General features: G+C 40.7%; 1 pseudogene; it reads left to right on the top strand.

Moving 5' to 3' along the window:
* The first annotated feature begins 1,875 nt into the window (after positions 1–1,875).
* On the top strand, positions 1,876–2,334 carry LOC144250925 (ubiquitin-conjugating enzyme E2 N pseudogene; annotated as a pseudogene).
* Positions 2,335–15,567: the final 13,233 nt, after the last annotated feature.

The raw sequence follows: 15,567 nt of genomic DNA, 5'->3' as shown, positions 1-15,567 counted from the left end.
AAACTGAAGATGTACCCACCTACTGTACTTTCATAAGGTCCCTCTCCAGTTTGTATTAACATTTGTGTGTGAACATTTTTTAGAGAAACCAGGGATTGCCTATAGTGTTTAAATTCACGTGGCTTCTCTTCACATTCCTCGTGGTTGTAGCATTTGTGTCCAGAGTGAGATGTGATGTGCCTATGAAGGAATGAAGGGCATATGAAGTCTTTGGCACACATATAATAACCACATGGATTTACTTTACTAAAATTTTTCTTTGTCCAGGTAAGAACTGGAATTTCATTGAAACTTTCCCCACACTATCTTCTTGGCCATTGAAGTTAACCACATGGCTTCTTTGAAGAATGACCAGTACATTAACAATGCTTGATTCATTCATGATTTTATACTTATTTATAGGACCTAGGCTTACATTACTATCAACATCAGGTAAGGCGAGGTTTCCTGATGTGTTCAAATTGCCTCAAAATCAAGAAATTGAAAGGAAACTATCCTTGGCAATGCAGCTTCCCTATGGTGATTATCCAAATAGTGATATTCACATGCAATTTCATATACTTTTGGCATGCCAAGTACTTGGAAAAAAAACTGAATATCTGTTACAGTTAAGTAAATATTTCTGGTAAAAAAAATCTTATAAGAATAAATATATTTCAAATTGTGCATACTTCTTGAGTGGGTCTATTTTAAAAATTATATGACCTTCTCAGATTCCCTCAAATAACCTCTTGCGGGTACAATTACCTTAGAATGCTCTCAGAATTTTTGATCTCATCTTCAAAATTATTTTCATCCAATTTGTTTTCTAAAATGAGAAACCAGAACAATCTGTATGAATTCTTAGAACACAGGACCGCTTTGCCAAATTGTAGGTGCCTTTTATGCTGCAATAATTCAACAATGGATTCCCTGTTCATGTTTTATATAAATGACAAAAATAAACATGAGTTCTCTATTTGATTAATTTAAAAAGCATCATTATTACCTATAGAAGCCAGGTATCTGAGGACTTCCAGCATCACATCTCTGTAAAGGTTCTTCTGGGAAGGATCCAGCAATGCCCACTCCTCCTGGGTGAAGTTCACAGCCACATCCTCATAGGTCACTGAGATCTAAAATATCATACAAATAACTGGAGGTCAGGAGAGATTGACAGCAGAAGAAATATGTACTCAACATGCTTGATGTCCATAGCATTCTATGAATTTTTTATTAATTCCATGGTTTGGTCCATCAAATCCTTCCTGCATTCAATTCCTCACAAACATTTCAACACTAGAATTGAGCCACTCAGAAGGCAAGCAACGAAGTGTTTTCCTCCCTTCCATTGGTGAGTTCACAGGAAGTAAGGCAGTATCATGAGTCACTTTGTTGGTTACACCTCTATTACATGTCCTAACAACCTTCTCTGCAGTGGAGAGCTAATATTAGCATCCCCAATAGTACTTACCCTTAGGAAAGAAAGCTGACTGAGTATGAAATTGTTGCAATCACAGAACTCAGCAATTGAGAGAGATTCTGCCAACCACAGTGGGTCACTGTGCCTGCACTCTTAATATAGACAACACTGCATTCACTGATCTCTTGATTCTTTCTGAAAGTCTATTGTTCTTTCTTTAAGGAAATGCCTAGAACATGACTTCTGAGCATGGATCACAAAGAAGATTCCCCTAGAGATAGCATATAGACAAATTGACACTCGGGTTGCCACAATTTGTGAACTGGGGATTGTGTTATCTTGTGGGATTACACGAAGAGAACAACTAGATATTTGCAGGTGCATTTCTCCATAACAAAATTAATAAAATAGAAAACATGTGAGGCAAGCAAAGCTGGAGACGAAACCAGAGGCTGAACTCGGGATCTGACAAGATGGCCGGGCTGCCCCGCAGGATCATCAAGGAAACCCAGAGTTTGCTGGCAGAACCAGTTCCTGACATTAAAGCAGAACCAGATGAGAGCAACGCCCGTTATTTTCATGTGGTCATTGCTGGCCCCCAGGATTCCCCCTTTGAGGGAGGGACTTTTAAACTTGAACTATTCCTTCCAGAAGAATACCCAATGGCAGCACCTAAAGTACTGTTTCATGACCAAAATTTATCATCCTAATGTAGACAAGTTGGGAATAATATGTTTAGATATATAGAAAGATAAGTGGTCCCCAGACTGCAGACACACACAGTTCTGCTATTGATCCAGGCTTTGTTAAGTGCTCCTAATCCAGATGATCCATTAGCAAATGATGTAGTGGAGCAGTGGAAGACCAACGAAGCCCAAGCCATAGAAACAGCTACAGCATGAACTAGGCTATATGCCATGAATAATATTTAAATTGATCCGATCATCAAGTGTGCATCACTTCTCCTGTTCTGCCAAGATTTCTTCCTTTTTTGTTTGCATTTAATGGACACAGTCTTAATAGAAACATTACAGAATAAAAGCCCAGACATCTTCAGTTCTTTGGTGATTAAATGCACATTAGCAAATCTATGTCTTGTCCTGATTTACTGTTGTAAAGCATGAGCCGAGGCTAGAAATATCATTTGGATTGTTGCAAAACGTTTAAAAGCAGTGGCTCTCTGCTTTTATTCATTTCCCCCATCATGGTTTAAGTATAAAGCACTATGAATGAAGGTAGTTGTCAGGGTTAGCTGCCAGGGGTATGGGTGTGTTTTTTTTTTTTAATTTTTTTGAGGGGAAAGGTAGTTTTATTTTAATTTTATGGACTCCTTTCACTCCCCTTTATGGTGAGCTAATTGCATTGGTTAAAAGCAGCTAACCAGTTCTTTAGAATATGCTCTCTAGCTAAGTCTAACTTTATTTAGACTCTGTAGATGGACAAGCTTGATTGTTTGAATCAAAATGGGAACACGAAACAAACATCACAGCCCTCACTAATAACATTGTCACTTTGCTGTCAGTTGTAGTTTTCCCCCCTTCAAAAAAAGAAAAAAAAAGAAAGAAAAAACTTGTGACCATTTTGTATGGCTTGTATGGAATTCTGTAAATTTTATGTTGTTGTTTTTTTAAAAAAATATTTATTTTTTAGTTATTGGCGGACACAACATCTTTGTTTTGTATGTGGTGCTGGGGATTGAACCCAGGACGCACGCATGACAGGTCAGTGCGCTACCGCTTGAGCCACATCCCCAACAAAATCTTATGTTTTAGTAAAATATTTTTTGTTATTCGACTTTGCCTTTGTACAGTTTATTTTACTGTGTTTATTTCATTTTCCCAATGTGACAATCGTATTTAAAAATTAAAAAACTCTGATGAAACATTCTGTTTTGGTCTTCACCATCTGACAAACTGAATGGCAAGAGATTTTGCCAGTTTCTTTTCACTGATGCAAACTTATACTAAGAATTACTGAATGGATTATTTACAAATTGGCCCTGAGCATGCATAAAGCATCAGTGTCTGACTTTTTTTTTTAACCGCCTAGAAATTAAAAATAAATGTTCGTTGTCTGATTTAGTTAGGCTATCATTGGTATTGCCACAATGTTTGACAAATTACTGTACAGGGATAGTCACAGCAAAGAAAGCATTAGTGACTGACATGTAGGACTTTCACATGTCGTGCCACATTTTTACCTCAGATGTGGAGTATGACCTTTCTCTTGGTTCCTGTCTTTAAACTTCCTATGTGGCCACTGGTGTGTGTTATTAGGAAACACCAATCTGGTATTCATTTGAGGTTTGCTGAGGCATTTGAGTCTTCCTTATAGTACTAAGAGTGTATCGCAAGCAACCAGCTTGCATAAGTGTCATCAGAAAGGTTTCTTCTTTTGAGAGCATCAAATCTTAGTTAATGTGCTTTCACCTCCCTAGTGTTTGCTTTAGAGCTCCTTTTATTCTTTAATTTGTTATTAGTAAATTTTTCTTCAGTGACAGTTTCTTCCCTCACAAACTGTTCTTTTCCACCTCTCTGCACATCCAATGCCTGATTCTTATTTTCAAGTCATAAATGTAGCCAGTCATAAATATGTAAATGTTAACCTTCACTTTGGAATCTTTTGTCTCTTGCAGTTTAAGGTAATGGATATTGTAGCCCCATCTGAATTTTCCTCACTCTTATTCTCATAATTTCTGGAGTTTCTTCAGAATGTGGTGTATTTTATTGTGCTCCTATGTAAGATGAAGAATTATCTATTAAAATTACATTTTCAACATTCAGAAAAAAGAGAAAACATGCACAATGATTAATAAACACAAAAATGTAATGATTTCTCAAGGTTACTGTCAAAGCACAATGAGGTAAGTTGAAAGATGGAACATGCCTTACATATAACTCAATGACCCAAAGATGTCACCTTGTCCAAACAACAACATTGCAAAGTTTTATAAGTCTCAAAACATTTTTCTTAATGAACAGCAGACACAAATTTCTATATCTCACAGCAACAGTGAATGTGCAAGGATTGTCAATAACCTACTGAAAAGCAGTCACTTCACTACCATAAGATCATGTTCCACAAAGCCATGTTCCACTCAAGGACACTTTGGTCAAGAGTGGGCCACATGTGCACTGGTGTCTGTTGTGAAAGAATTTTCTCCTGCCTGTAATGATGGTGGTTCAAACAAACCTAAGAAAGAAGCATTTACAGGGTGTGTAAAGAAACAGGGTTGCAACCCAGAATCCTCACCTATCTAACACAGTTTGGGTGTGAAACACGCCACTCCATGTATAATTATAACAATACTATGATGTCTGCTCCATGATGGAACAGCCAAAAATATCACCTACCAGAAGGTGCCCCTGCCACTGACACACAACCATTCTCAAGGACTTAAAACATATGATCTCCTGAGCAGCACAGTACCCGCAGAGGTGAGCAAGAGACCATGAGGAAGGCTTCAGTGGGCTGGCCTTCACAGCATGGAAAGATGAGTGAGAGCAGGTGTCTTGGATACAGATCACAATGATGGTCCAGGCAAACTGGAATCTGGGCGGCCAAAGGCACTATATCCTCAATTCTGTAGACAAAAATCCATTTACTATACATTCAAATGTAAAACACTAAAACATTTAATGAGCTTACAAGAAATATTATTTTATTTATTTATAGGGCACTTAATGATTGAGCCACATCCCCAACACATATGCCATTTTGACACAGTACTCAAAAACTTCCTCAGAGCCTTGTGAGAGGCTGAGGGTAGCATTTAAATTTATAATTCTTCTGCCTCATCCTCCAAGGCTGCTAGGAATACAATCATGCACCATTGCACTTGTGGAAATTTAGATTTGTAGAAGAACATGTTATACAATTCCCTAATGATTAGAAGAAAGAAAAAAAATCAACACTCAGAGCAAAATGACACAACAGGGAGCCTGGAATCATCTCAGTACAGCCATGAAATAGAACAGAAGTGGAAACCAAGCCAAACCATCAGAACAACAATGTCATCATGCCCCAAAGCCCTGAAAGTTTCCCAACAGCTCCGTGAAGCAGTCATATGGAAGAGTGCAGTGCTGCAACCATGGTTTGACCTTCATGATCCCTTCAGCCTGACCCTCTATGACTCCAGACTACACACAGCACATCTTCTTCAGTTTGGGGCAATTCATACTAAAATCACCATGAAAATGTATATTTTTTAAATATTTTGTTTTTTAACTGTAATTGAACTCTATGCCTTTATTTATTCATTTATTTATTTTTCAATGTGGTACTGAGGATTGAACCCATGGCCTCACATGTCCTAGGTGAGTGTTCTACCACTGAGCCACAACCCCAGCTCAACCATGGAAATATATTAACACCTAAAACCAACTCTCAATCTTCTACATCAGAAGCAATCACTATAAAAAGTAGGCAGAAATTCCTTAAAATGATTTAAGTAAACAAACAGCCTGCAAATAGCAAGAAAGCAAACTATTGTCTACCCACTCAACCATCACCTAAAATTTGACCAAGAAAGCTTCAGAGAGTTTCTTTTAAAAATCAGGTTTTAAAAACACCCAGGTCTAGGAAGCTGAGGCAGGAGGTTCTCAAGTTCAATGCCAGCCTTAGCATCTTAGTTAGGCCCTAAGGAGGTTGGTAAATCCTGAATGAAAGTTAACAAAAATAAAAGTTAAGGGGGAAGGTGCTGGGGATTTGGTTCAGTGGTTAAGCACCCTAGGATTTACTCCACAGTATGCCCCCCAAATAAAACCACCAAGATATACTGATGAAAGAAGGAAGTTCACACAGACTAGGAGGAAACATTAAAAAGAGGACCATGACCCACATGCTCAGCACTGGATGCTCTCCAGGTGGGAATCTGCAGAGAAAAGACATAGCAGAGTTTTAAATAGCACCAGTGTGTGTTAAAGCACAGGCCCCAGCACAACTACTCACAAAAACCAGACAAGTGAGGTTTTGCTGTTTCTACTGTTATTCTCTAGTTTTTGGTATACAGAAAAATGAGGCCAAGGGACACTGAGATCTGGCATCAACAGTTTATTAGTGGCACTACAGCCCAGAAAAATAATTCCCAAAGTGTGAGCCCAGAGAACATCAGAGCTTTTACCTTTATACATGAACAAGCTTTGAGGACATCAAGAAAGAAAATTGGGGCAATATATTGGAGAGTGAATTTTTTATTTCTTATATGGGAACAAGCTTGCCAATGGCCTAAAGACTCATACACATTTGGGACTTTTACTATGCTCAACCTGAAGAGGGATTGTTCTTTCTCTGCTACTTTGTTGGCTGCATCTGCTACTGCATTATAGGTACCTGCAGCTGTTGCCAGCCCTCATGGTGAAATGTCACAGACCACACCTGGTGGGTGTCAGTCTGCAAAACCACAGCCTATCAGCTCTGAAACGGCTACAGTTTTCACTTTGTTGGATGATCTAGCATTCAGGGAAATTTTTCAAAGGAGCTGAATACAAAATAATTTGCTAAACATAGCTCAGACACCTAGTCTCTAGGCAAAGGCATGAAGCCTTCAACAAACAGAAACCACAGAATAGGAAAAAAGGAAGAAACACATTTTCTTTTTTTTTCTTTTTTAGTTGTTGATGGAACCTTTTTCAGTTGTATGTGTGTTGAGAATCAAACCCAGTGCCTCATGCAGGCTAGGCAAGCACTCTACCACTGAGCCACAACCCCAGCCCCAAGAAACATATTTCATTAACTTAAAAGAATATACAAAGAATACTGAGGAACAGCAAAACATAACTCATGAATGGAAAATAACAGACGTGAGATTGACCATGCCTGAGTAAGATAAGACTCCAGAATCCCTGGGATAAATTATTTTTCTATTCATTTGTTTATATTTTGTACCAAGGATCGAACCAAAGGGTGCATAACAAATAAGCCACATTCACTGCCCTATTTTATTTTTAATTATTTCTATTTTTGAGAGAATTTCTCTAAGTCGTTCAGTGCCTAACTTGATGAACCTTCCTTTGAAGTTGTGATCCTCATGCCTATGAGTCCTGAACTGCTAGGATTAAAAGGATGTGGGGGCCCTAGACTGAATTTTCAAGTAACTGTCTTGAATTGTTAGTATGCATGCACCTGAAAAAAAGTCAAAATACATCAGGCAGAGACATACAAAACTCCCCAGGACAATGAAGAATAAACTGCTACATTGGGAGACCTCACCACAACACTGCTGGGTCTGTGATCATGTAGCAGAGCAACAGACAGGAGGGCTTCCCTGGCCATTAGTCAACGTGAAACACACAGCCTTCTCAGGATCACAGTACCACCACCCAGAACAGGCCACATTCTGAGCCATAAGCCTCACCTCAACAAGTATGCAATGCCAGTGAAATCCCAAGTAGGCTCAAAGAACATAGGAGTTAAAGCAGAAATCAGATCAGAAGCAGCTGGAAAACCTCTAAGCAATGGGAGATGCAACACAGGGCTCTAAACAAACACAGGAGGAAGAGGTAACTTAAGGGCAAATGTGACCATGTTGAGAAGAATGAAATATAAAAGTTCAACATGAAAAAACAGCACAGATGGTGCACTGGGGGTCTCTACAGCATCCAAAGCACATTCCAGAAAAGAAGAGATAAAAGCAATCATTGACCCTTGTACTTAAGGAAAGGAGAGAAAAAAGAGCAAGGTAAGTATTCATTAAGCACAGGTGGGTAAGAGGGGGTGTTGGTGAAACCACAATCAAGAAATCAGCAGGGGCTGGTGCTGGGGCTAAGCTGTAGCTCACTCTCCTTGCATGTGTGAGGTACTGGGTTTCATTCTCAGCACTACATATAAATAAATAAAGATCTATGAACAATTTTGAAAAATAGAGAAAAAACAATTATTAAAAAAGAGAAATCAGCAGTCAACAAAACCAAGTTCTGCATGAACATCACCATCTCTGACAAACTAATATGTGGCTAAGGAAACAGAGGACAGGAGTGAATTTATGGCTCAGTGTAGAGAGCTTGCCTAGCACCAGTGAGACACTGGTTGAATCCATACCAGCACATCAAAGTAAATAAATAGAAGAAAGGTATGAGAAATACAATAACATTAAACAAATAAGAAACCCAAAGACACAGAAACTACCCATTAGAGTTAAAATAGCCACTATTACCATCCATGGGCTCTTCAACAATATCATGAACATGCACTTGACACAAATCTGATAACTTAGAGGAAGTGGCCCAATAATTTAGAGAGACCGTCTCCTACAACGTACATAGAAGGACAAATACACAAAACACATGAGCCTGTGCCTACTGAAGAAACTGACTCAATAACTAATTACCATCAAAAAAGTGAAATGTAGAACTTTTAGACATCCTACAGGCTGCCACCAGACATTCCAGAACTGCCACCAATATTCTACATTTCTTTTGAAAATGCAGAAGCAGAGAAAACACCTTCTAATTCCTTTGGAGGCATATGTTACATTATTATCAAAATTAACTTGATAAAATGAGGAAGGTCTGAATTACTCTCATGATCATAAATGCAAAATACCTCCACAAACATTACTTAAGTGAATCTAGAAATTAATAAAGAATTGCATACCAAGTACAAGATGTTGAAAACACTGGAGACTATAAGCTAAAGAGAAGAGGTGTATGATACTATGGGTGATGGTTCACTGGAATGTTCACTTTGATGGAATTAAGAGACACTAATGATTAATAAGCTTCTGGGTGTGTACATGAGGCTGTGTCTAGGAGTGATTGCCACGTGGGTTAGCAAACTAGAAAATCTCCCTAAGTGTGGGTAATGTCATCCAAATAGGATGGTGGCTTGCATGGAATAAAAGTTGCAAGAACATGGTAGCAGCTGCAGATGCAAGCTGGATTCTACACAGATAGGTTTTCCACTGCTGCTGTGATTGCCTGAGGATATCAACTTTTCCTTCTTTACTCTTCCAAAGCTGATTCTGCCAGTGATTCTCCAGGGAGTTTCCAGAACCATTGGATCTCACACTAGGGTAGCACCATTGATCCCTCTTGTTCAGAGGCTTCAGCATCTTGGGCTGAACAGCTACTACTTCTCCAGCTCCCCAGCCAGCAGACTGCCACAGAGGACTCTCCAGCTTCTAGTCACCTAGGACAATCTAACAAATCCCCTTTTTGTATTCATTCTTCCTGTTGATTCTATTCCAATGGAGAACCCTAAAAAAATGTACTATATAAGACTACAATTGCTCTGAAAAATAAATTCAATAAAAAATGAATCAACTACCACACCATGGAAGATTCACAAAAATATATAGAAGAAACAATATTACATACTGAATACCTTTTCCATAATAATGCAAGAGTAAAGAGAAAGAGTTATATATGCAAATTTCAAAACTATAAAGAAAAGCAAGGAAACTGATTTTCAATACTGTTTCCATTTTGAGAGAAATGGGTGAGTTATCTTTAAAAGTCATTATGACTCCTGGTTTGGTGGAGTCCACTTTAAATTTTGCAACTAGAAAAGTCAGGGCAGGAAGATGACAAGACTAAAGCCAGCCTCAGCAATGGAGCAAAACCATCAGGAACATAGTCAGTTTTGGTCTTAATCAAAAATTACAATCAGGAAAAGAGGCTGTCCCTGAGTGACAGAGCACATTCCCAGCATGTTTGAGGCACTTGGTTTGAAACTTAGATCCACAAAAAAAAAATCAACACAATTAAAGTATTCTGTCCATCTCGAACTATAACAAAATTTAAAATAAATTTAAAAATAAAAATAAAAAATGCTGGAGATGTGCTCAGTGGTCAAGTGCCTCTGGGTTTAATCCCTAGGGAAACACACACCCACCATCAAAAAATGCTTTCAGCAACTTGAAAGTATTTTTTGAATGAAACAAGCAGGAGCAAGTTCCTGGCTTAAATCCCACCACTTAATACATAAGTAAATAAATCAATTGTCCACTTCCTTGGGCTGGGATATAGCTCAACAGTAGAGCATTTGCCAAGCATGCATGAGGCCCTGGATTCAATCTGAAGCAGGACAAAAACACACACACACTCTCTCTCTCTCTCTCTCTCACACACACACACACACACACACACACACACACACTATAACTCTACTAAACTACATCACATGAATGACAAAAAATTATTATAATAGGAAAGGTACAAAATGAGAGGCATAAAATACAATTAAATTAATACAAAGACAATATAATTTCTTACAAAGGAGATTAAGGAGACTGAACTTTCCCATGATCTACACTCTTTGAAAACCCCCTGAGCATTGTAATAAATCTGTGAAATCCAGAAACAGTTGTGCTGTGCTTCTTGGTGAACTTAAAAAAAAAAAAACTATTTCTAATAATGGAAATAGGACACCATATTTCAGATCAGTCAAAATCTTGTTGTGATCACAGTGAGAGTACACAGAGTATTCATGTAACTCCCAAATTTCATAAGCTAACAGTCCAGCTCCCAAAGGGGTGGCCCAAGGATAAGGCACATTTTTTTTCTTTTTGATACCTTGGATTGAACCCAGAGGCAGTTGACCACTGAACCACATCCCCAGTCTTTGAAGTATCACCAAGTTGCAAAGGGTCTGGCTAAGTTGTTAAAGCTGTCCTCATACTATAAATCCTCCTGCCTCAGCCTCTGGAGAAGCAAGGAGTACAGCTGTGCACCTTGCCATAAACTAGGATGTTTACCAAATAGAAATGTAATTAGGCTTCTTAAATCCACTTGTTTCTTCCCTCTTTCCTAATATTTCATCATATTTGGTTCTAAATAAATAAACTTGGGCCTCAGATAAGTGAGCGGATCATTTCACAGTGATAACCACAGATGGCTGGTGCTGAGGAAGCAAACATATCAGGCTCAAGAGGCAGGGAAGGTCCCCCTGCCAGTTGTGACATCCTCACACCTTGTCATACCCACTGAAACACTCCTTGATCACTCTCCCAGGAGACCTGAACCATGACACCAGCTTATGAGGCTTTTCAGGTTTGCACAGCACTGCACTGGGGTGTGTAGATCTTATCCTCTGTGAGCTATTGCTCTTTCACACTGTGAGAGAATGCAAGGGTCATGAATCACTGGTGACCTGGCCCCTTAGCACCAGCATCCACAGGCTGACTGAACACCTATCTCTAAGGAGTGAGGACAGGGCTTGGGGAAAACAAGGTCCCATGATGTTAGTTGTCTAGATGAGGCTTGTTCCAGGACATTCCTTAGCCCCAAGACCTCAGCTGATCCCCCAAGAGGTTGTACCTCACAACTTAGGCTGTTGTGTAAGAGGAGCTGACCCAGGGTCTAAATTTCCTTATACCATGCAGGGCACAGGACAGCTGTGGTCACATGGTGGCAACCCAGGAAAGGATAGTGGCTGGGGACATAGGACTCTGCAAGGTATCCAAAGAAAATGTGCCTGAGAAATCTGATATGCTGTCTATACCTAAGAAAGATAAAAAGAGAAGCACAGGAAATTTGCAGGTGTGAACTGAAGTTCTCTATGAACTTGCTCTATATCAATGAACCTTCAGACCACCTGACTTTGGGGAACTAGAACACCATGAGGGTAGTAAGACAGGGTTCTGGATGGATGGCAAAATTTCTCTTGGGTAATCTTAAGCCCTTTCAAAGCCAACTACCTTAATTTCTGTATTAGTCCAAAATTCTCAAAACAAATAAACTTCTCAGAATATATTACCAACCTTACCTGACATATCAGCACCATCTTCCAAAGCTAACAATGTAATAACTGAAGAAATTCCTCCCCCCTTTTTTTTACTGTAGACACCCATCTGATGATCCTACCAATGCAATTAGTTAATATATTCATACATAACATTTTTACAAACCTTGTCAGCCAAGCACAGTGGGGCACAACTGTAACCCCAGCAGCTTGAGAGACTTGGGTCAGGAGAACTGCAAAATTCAAAGTCAGTCTTAGCAACTTCGTGAGGCCCTAAGGACTGTAGTGAGATCATGTCTCAAAATAAAATATAAAAAGGGCTGTGGATATGGCTCAGTGTTTCAGTATCCCTGAGTTCAATCCCTTTATCTAAAAAAATGTAATCTCTTCCAGAGTAGGACACATACATCATTCAGGATAAGTTAAATCCATGTTCCTGAGGATGGTCATTAATATTGGGGTCAAGATAAACTATTTTCCTCAAGTATGATGGCCAGTGCCTTTAATTCCAACAGCTTGAGAAGCTGAGGCAGGAGGATCAGATATTCCAGGTAAGGCTGGACAACAAAGCCAGATCCTGTCTGAAAATAAAATTTAAGAGAGCTGCAGGAGAAGGGCAAGAAAATAAATCAGACATTATTATCCTATTTGCATATATGACCACATGACCAGTGTGAATTAGGTACAACCAGAAAAAAGAGAAGTTACACTATTCATGTATGATGTGTCAAAATGCATTTTACTGTCATGGATAAGTAGTAAAAACCAAGTAAAATGAATAAATAACTTCTGCCAAAAACAAACAATGAAACAAAAAAGGGCTGGGGATGTACACCAAGATTCTATATCCCTAGTACCAATTACCCACTGCCTTATTTCATTGAGAGGAGCTATTTTACCAGAACACAGCATGTGTCAAGTGACTATTCTTTTCCCTCAAGGATGATATTCAGAAACAAAAGTGTTATTCTTGCCAGGGACAGTGGAAGAGACCTGTAATCCCATGGACTCGGGAGGCTGAGGCAAGAGGGTCACAAGTTGGAGGGCAGTGTCCAAAACAACTGAGATAGGATCTCATTTATTTATTTTTTTTAATTGGGGGTTGGTACGCCTGAGGATTTTACTGATAAAGCTTCTCTAGTTTTGATCCCCATTACAAAAACAAAACATTCTTTCAATATATTATTAGAGAAAAAGTGAAAATTAATAGACTGTGTTCATTTGAACCTTAGGAGGAAGACCAGACATTTGAGAGTGATGGGAAGTGGAGAGGAAGATGGCATTTTAGAACGCAGCAGGCAACTGCAAATGAAGGACCTACAGCAGCCTTCAGAGACTCTGAACAGGGAAAAGGAAAGTGGATTTGGGATCCTGCTTCCTACACGTTTGGAAGAGTGGGGGCGGGCCACCAGCAGGGAGGGGAGGGGAAGCCAGGGACCTGAGCCACTGTTCAACAATGGAAGCCAAGGGACAGGGCCCAAGGTCACCTGCCAGTGGAACTGGACCTCATGCTCCACAGCTGACCTTAGAGACCAGCCCAGCCCTCAGGCCCAGAGAGCAGAAGCCCAGGGCCATCCCCATGGAGGACTAGGCTGCACCCTCTGCACCAACCTCGGGCACCCAACACCCAGCTCACCCGGCGGGACCAGGGGATAGAGGCTTAGGGTCAGCCGCCAGGAGGTGACTTCAAGGTCCTACTATCCATCCCAACCCCCAGGACTAGGGCACAGAGACCCAGGGCAACCTCCAAAAGCGATTCCCCACGCTCTGCAGCTCATCCGTTTGCAGGGCCCCAAGGCAGGTGCTGACCACCGTGTACCTTCAGCCCTCGTCACATACTCACCATTTTTGTCTTCCTTGGGGACCTGGTGTTCTCTCCAGGAACTTCCAGGCACCAGAGATCTGGGGGACACAGGCTGCTCAGAGTCACCTTGGCCTTTTGAGTAGACCACATGGGGGCGGAAAGGGAGGAGCTGAGTTGGTGAGAAAGAAAAAGCCCGCGAGATTGCTAAAGCCCGCCCTTCCCCTCTGTTCAGGAACCTGATTGGACAGCTCGACCCCAGCATCCCTAATGAGCCATCTCCAGGAACTCCTCTGCCTTATGACTGACAGCTAATGTTATCCAATCACTTCCTAAAACTCCCTAGAGTGACAGATCCTAGGTCCCAGTCCTTTATGGGTAGAGTGTCTTTGCTGGGCTGGAAAAAAATCCCCAGTTAGAAGCCTTTGCTTGGAACTTGGTAAGGATGGGATTGAGCTATGATTTTGAGAGTGCTTTCCCAGCATGGGTGATGCGCTGGGTGTTAACCTCACCACAGAAACAAACAACAATTAACAAAAGAAGGTACTTGGGGAGTGTGAGGCAGGAGGAGCCCAAGGTTCAGGTCAGGATCTACACTGTTACCCGTGTTTACTGTGACGGGTCCTTGCTTCCCCAAATGCTGAAGTATAACACAGAGAAGCACGTGGAGAGTGGAAAGTGGAAGGCTCAATTAAGGGAGAGCAGAGAAGATTCACCCCCACCCCCCAGGAAGAAGGGGATTGGAAGGTAGGAATCCCTGGAAAAGGGAGGTCTTCTCCCTTTTATACCTAAAGTTGTCTTTTGTCCTCCACATTCCTGTCTTTTATTTCTCTTTATTGTGCACATGATGGGGGCTGTAGTTGGGAAGGCCAAAGGGTGGGAAACTGGTGGACTGGTGGGGCTAGGAGCTGAGATTTGGGCAGGAATAGCCTAGGATGGTTTGACTAGCTACTCCCGGTTGTTCTGGGAGCTACTTCATTAACCCTTATTTAGGACCTGCCAGGGAGATCCTAGCTAAAAATAAATAAATGAAAGAAAGAAAGAGAGAGAGAGAGAGAGAGAAAGAAAGAGGGTTGGGGATGTAGCTCAGAGGTGGAGCCCCACAGGGATTATTCCACAGAACCTCAAAGAAAAAGATACCTATATACATATATAGTATCACCTGGTGTGACCTCAGACAACTTAGCAAGACAGTCTCAAAATTTTTGAAACAATACTTAAAGATGGCACATATATCACACATGTGTGATATTGTTACCGCTGTTGACTGGTGACGAGTCCTTGCTTCCCCGATGTTGAAGAATAACACCAAAGAAGCACGCCCAGGCAAGGGCAGAGTAGAGATAGGAGTTTATTAAAGGACAGCAGAAAAGACTTCTCCCGGAGGAAGAAGGGGACCCAAGAGGTGGAATCCAGTTAGCGGGCAAATGTGTTCCCCTTTTTATAGGTTTGGTGATGGAATGTAGGTTGGAGGGCCCAAGGGGTGGGACACTGGTGGACATAATTATCACCTTTTGGGATGGGATTATCACTTCTCTGGGACGGGCTATCTCCAAATCTGTTGGGGCTGTTGGTTAATACTTCTTCCAGGTGGACTTTGGCCTAGGGCCTTTTCGGGACTTCATTCACGTTGCATGAATTGTCGTGTTTTCCCTGAGTCATTCCCAGCATGGCCTCCATTTTA

Source organism: Urocitellus parryii, chromosome Y (assembly GCF_045843805.1).
Source record: "Urocitellus parryii isolate mUroPar1 chromosome Y, mUroPar1.hap1, whole genome shotgun sequence".
NCBI classification, from domain to species: Eukaryota; Metazoa; Chordata; class Mammalia; order Rodentia; family Sciuridae; genus Urocitellus; species Urocitellus parryii.
The sequence above is the reverse complement of the archived record's forward strand: the minus strand, read 5'-3'. Positions and strand labels throughout refer to the sequence as shown.